Raw genomic sequence first — 6,372 nt, 5'->3', positions numbered from 1 at the left:
CAATCAAGTTCAAAAAAAGTCAATTGAGATTAGAGCTTTGATTGGAATAGTTTTCTTACTACTTCTAGTAATTATTTCATACAAAAAATTTTTAAAGACTGAAAAAATAATGATAAAAAATTATCTCAAACGAAGTCTAAAATTCAATTGCCTACAGCCCAAAGCATGCAAACCTAAAACAACTCAAAACTTCAATTCTCACAAAATTGAATCTTGAACAAATTGTCCTAGAATTAGCTCTGATTCAGCCTTCAGTACTAAGCTACTGAAGGCGCCTAAAGTACTTGCGACTTTGACCATAAGTCAAGGCAAGCAACTCATTAGGTACTCATTAATCAACTATGGGTTCTTGTTAGAAGATCATATCAAGGGTATTTGTCCTTAATATAAAGTCATATAAAGTTCTAATAATTACTATTAGACTACATGTCTAACTAGTATGATACATAGCTAGCTATAGTATATTTAGCTTGTATATAACTATATTATATATCAAATCATAAAATCTTACTTTGATCCTCACATATAAATATGAGGTCACTAGGCAAGCATGCACAATGTAAATATATGTCCAAAAAAAAAAAGCATCATAAAAAGTTATATGAAATTTCATTAAAATTCTTTATAAATTTTATTTCTTTCTAAATTATTTCTTTGTAAGCTTGGTTCTACTCATTTTATTTGCTTAAAGCGGTTTTGTTTGCTTCCTTATAATTAAGTTGATGGAATGATACCTATTATTTATCATTCCATCTTGATCTTTATTGAGTAAGATCTTTATATCTTTCCTTGAAATTTTTTGGATCAAACATCATCTTTTGTGTTGTGAATGTCGATCTTGTTGAAGATTAATAATTGCATAGATCATCCTAATGATCATGAAAGGTACTTACATAATGAACAATATAATAACTACATCGCCTCAACATAATCAAACCACATGTAAGATCATTTGAAAAGGATAATCCATACAAGCTACCAATATTCTTCCTTCTCCATTAAGAATAAGAATAAGTTGTTTGTCCTAGGGTTGACATCGCATGATTCCAGGAGTCATCACTCCAATTCTATTTCAAGGCAAGGATCCATATCTTCCTTGGGGAGTTCTACTTAGACTTTATCCCTTATTATCCTAAAAATATCAAGATCAACCAATAAATGCTTTTGTCATGTAGATCTCGAAGGTTTGGCAAAGGTAGAATTTAGGATGTAGAAACTTGATTCATACCAAGGGTTGTGGAACCGACCAAGCACATTATTTATTCAAGTTAATAGGCTCTCTTATAATTAGCCATGGAAATGTTGCAAAATATTCTATGTTCTTTACTACTTTTGAAGAGATATCATTACAATTGTTATCTTACTTTCCTCTAGTAAACATCACCTCTTTCACTAACTTCAAAGGATAGTTTATCACTCAATTCCCAAGCATCCAAAAATAACAGAATAACTCACATGAATTTTTAAACATAATACAAGAGCAAGTTTGACATTTCCCATTTTTTAACCCAATTTTAATAAAAGATGTGGGGTGTACAATTTTTTAAACCAAATATCACTCGAGCAACTCTTACTCAAGATCCTAAAAATTATCAATTTGTTAGGCTATAAATTTGCAATGGTTGAAGACTTCTTCTAATTTGTTAGAATTGCCCAACATTTATATCAATACAAGGAAATATGATAATGTGATTTCAACTTCCAAGTTTTTTCATTCCATACCCTTGGAGGATTTTCCTTGACATCCCCATGCTTAACTGAATATATAAGTTTCATCAACATCAAGAAAAAAAAATTAAGAAACTTTGTATCATAAAAAATATCACAGATGATTATCATCCAAGAATCAAGAAATATGCATATTGACATATGATCCCTCTAAAAGAGATACTTTGCCTCAATACTTTAGGTACCCAACCTACATCCCTCTTGAAGTGTTTATGGCTAAAATTATTGATGACAACCATGATAAAGAATTTGTACACATCTCGCAATTGATGCAAGTTAAACCATAAGATTATTACCTATTGAAATATGGTATATTTTCTAAATGCCAACCACAAAATGGAGGAGTATCATCGCCTTTGTGTCTTAAGAAAGAGCTAATTCATCTTGGCAAACTTAACAAATTTGTCCTTATTAACTTATGATGATGCCCAAATAAGACACTTGTAGAGGACAAAAAGAATGATCTTGTCTCAACTCAAGCAATGCATGTTATAGGGATAGCCCCAATGAATCTTGGTTGGGTTGGGGTTGAAGTGTTAATGAATGAAAATCTAAAAAAATATTGGTCAAGTGATGTTTATGATGCCTCATACTCGTCATCATCATATGAGGACATTAGGAGATTTGTGAATATTATATTCAAATGTATTTTTGATTGGATGAACCTTACTTCTAAATGACATGTCACTTATAAAAGAGCCCCTTTTTTGCTTATTGGTGCAGTGAGACTAAGACTTCATTTTTTTTAGCTTTTTTTCTGCGTTCTAAAACAGTTATATAATACAAAAATTTTTCTGTTAGAAATTTTTGTACTAAAAAGCTGTTTTAGACTGCAGCAAAAAAATTATCCCAAACGGAGCCTAAATATTAAATCTCATTTTCCAAGGGTTGGTGATTTCTTTTACAAAAACTTCAATAATTCATTTCATCACATTAACTGCCCCAATGACTTACATTTTATCTTTGGTCAACCTCTCATGAACACTTTCAAGAAAATTGTCTTGGTCGACCATGCTGCATTAAAGTTTTAAACGAGAAGCTTTAAATAAATATAGGTTTTTTATGAATATTTTTCATAAATGAATGAAAATTTGCCAAAAATTAGGTTTTATGGCAAATTATAATCCACTAGAAAAAACCATACAAGAACACTTGTCAACGATAAAAAAGCCACCGTAATATTTTTTTCAAGAATCTTCATCAAAAAGTCTATTAAAAGTAATGAAATCACTCCAATAAAAAAATATGCTATAGTTTTTTTGGTGTGAGATTTGCCAAAAGGTTATGACCGAATATTTCAATGAAATTTCCCCAAAATAAATTTGGCTAACAATCAATCAAAAGCTTGGAGTTTTTTCTTTTAAATAAACTAGCAACACCTTTCTTAGAATGTCGATCACCACATTATGTGATTTATAAATCACATGCATGAATTTTATAAAAAGAATTCCACCATCCAATAAGTTGTAATATAATAAAATAATTGGATATTAAACATAATATTCATTTAAACCAAACAATATAAAATTTACTTATTATTTCATCATTTATTTTTAATTCAACCCATCATCTTTGTCTTATTAACTCTTCTCTCCACTTTCTTCTTCATCATTTATATCTTCTTCCTAATCTCGTTCAGCTATTTAGTATTGTTAACCCATCTATTATAGCACAATGTCATTTATCTTTGCTTGCATTTTAATATTTATATATGTTGCATTTCGACATTCATATGTGCTTGCAAATTCTCACCCATCATAGTTGTCCATTTCTTTTTTCCTCCCCTTCTCTATAGTCCAAATGTTGATATAGCCCACCTAAAGACCCCTCTCTTATAAAACTTTGGCTTTGTATATCTCTAGGTTGCATATACTCATTGTATAAGAGATTAATATTCATGAGCTTCTCATAATATTAAACAACTAACATTCTTATTATGTAATTTTGTCATAATGGTTATTGCGCAACTAGTCATAAAATTATTATGTCTTGATATTAAGAGGCTATTCAACAATTTATTCAAATTACAAGCTAATTATATATAATATTATGTCTTGGAATATTTATATTTATTCTTCATTTCATTGTGCTTAACAAGTTAAAGCACCATAATGAATGTCAATTCATGATTCATATTCTTCATGTGGTGTATGAAATTAGTAATTGAACTAATTTTTTCCTTATGTTATAAAACTTCTTCATGTTCATATTTATGTTAATCATTCAACAGCTCTTATTAAATCAATTGTACGATCATTCTTTTTTCCTTCTATTATTAATGTTTTAAGATGATCACATAAAATTATATGATTAAAATGTTTCATAGAGAGAAACATCACATGAAGAAAAATCTTATTTTAAAAGTATTATTTTTAAGGGGATATTTATTTTATGGTATTAGGAGTGCAATGTTGTTGAAATGCATGCATTTTGTTTTTTATAATTTTAGATATGGAGTAAAATAAATGCAAAGTAAAATTTTAATGAGTTTAAAATACCACATATTGATAATTTTTAAAGAATTTTAAAATTCACTTGAATCGAGCGAATTCCAAATTCCCACTATTGGAACTGCTCGTGAACCCAAAAACCCTTATTAGCAGCCACCAAGAAACCCATGTCACTATTGTGACACCGTACATCAATGAGCCCAATGTAGCATTTTGAGAACTCATGTGGATTCTAAATCTATGATTCATGAGCTTGATATCGTACTAACAACCATGACTATGAATCCAATACCACCTTCACACCATCTCTACCTTCCACACCATCCTCATTATGTACGACCGTCATCAATGCATGTCAACTATTTGAATCATGTATAACCCCATCCATTCTATATATGATAACCATAACCATTGTGGCATAAATTGCAATCAAGAGTTAAATTTTTTTAACCAACATATGACACAAATTTTATGAATTTATTTAAACCAAATTACCTAAAAAAATAAAAATATAATGTATTTAATTTATGTTGCATTTTAAATATCCATATATCCCTAATATTTACGCTCAAACAACCCCTAAGTAACTTCTTACATACAACATATAATGCACATAACAATATTAATTGTGTAGAAATAATCAATCATATAGCATTTGAATATTCATATTTCAATCAACATTTCAATCTCTTATTAACTAAGATAAATGAATGGTTGTATCATGACCTAGTCTGATATAACTCTTATACTATAGTTATAACAATAATCTTGTTGCTCCAATAAATCCAACTAAATACATCAAACTTTTGATTATACTATAGTTATAACAACAATCTTGTTGCTCCAATAAATACAACAAAATGCATCAAACTTTTGATTGCAAAAAAGAATACATCTTCAAACAACTGAAGGTTATCTCTATCAGTGAGATTAATGACCTTGCTCAATTGATGTATTACCTTTCCCTATAATTATATAAATATACTAGGGGTGAACAAATGACTCAATGGGTCACTTGAGATTTAAAGTAGCAGGAAATGGAAAAAAAAGATGTATGCTAAAAACCATTATATCAAAAATAATAAATATAAGTTGAGTAAGTCTCTAAAAAGTTCTCATGCAGAAGTATCATGTACATATACAAATCATGATCAAAGTATATCATTTTAGAGATGCATTGTGTAGCGTAAAATTGCCAAGATAGAAGCAGTCAATACAATTCATGTTATAATGTAAAATAACATAGGATACATTTATCAACACACATACATTATGCAAATTAAGTATTATAGTTCATTATATCATATTATGTAGTATTTTTCTTGTACTTATCATAGCAATTAATGTATAATATGATGTTAAATCATATAAGCAAGAAAAGTCATATGAAATAATACACAAAACTTAAGTCAAAATCATGTTTTGGTCTTATATATCCTATCATATATCAAGTTTGCACAACTAACTCAATTTTAAAAGAAAGATCAATTGTTCAGCATTTTCTTCAGGGTATCATCTCATTGTGAGCCTAAATTATAATAGTTATACTTTCTTATGTGCATATGTTTTACAATATATAACATAAACATTCATCGATCTCATCATGATGTACACATGTTATTAATTATTATATATCAACATCAAATCACTATCTTAATTATATGCTCAGTATATTATGTATTCAATATGTCACATGTTAATATCAGTATAGTGTCATTAATAAAATCGATGATAATAACAATATAATAATATAGTAATAGTAAATTGTATAGTGATAATAAATTAGTAAATAATAATAGTAAAGTAGTAACATCGTATAGTAATAGTAATACTAAATCAATAACATACAGTTCGGTAGTCACATTAAATAAGTAGGAGATCATGATTTATGTGGTATTTTTTAATAATAAGTTAGTTATTAATAATTGTTGGCTTAGTAAACCATGTCGTTATTTTTTGTTCTTTGACACAAAAATGCCTCCTTATAACTCTCAATCAGTGTATCACGTGAATCGGTGAAGGATAACATCCAACCATAATATTTAAGAAAAAAAATCGCCAGCCCACCATCATATACAGTAAAGTCAGTCTCTAACCAACATCAATGAAACAAAATTTTACTTATCTTCATATAAATTATTATCCCATAATAATAATAATAACAACAACCAGGTATTATTCAATCTTACACTCA

This window comes from Dendrobium catenatum, unplaced genomic scaffold (genome assembly GCF_001605985.2).
Source record: "Dendrobium catenatum unplaced genomic scaffold, ASM160598v2 original_scaffold_274930, whole genome shotgun sequence".
Classification (NCBI taxonomy): domain Eukaryota; kingdom Viridiplantae; phylum Streptophyta; class Magnoliopsida; order Asparagales; family Orchidaceae; genus Dendrobium; species Dendrobium catenatum.
Note: the sequence above shows the minus strand (reverse complement) of the source record.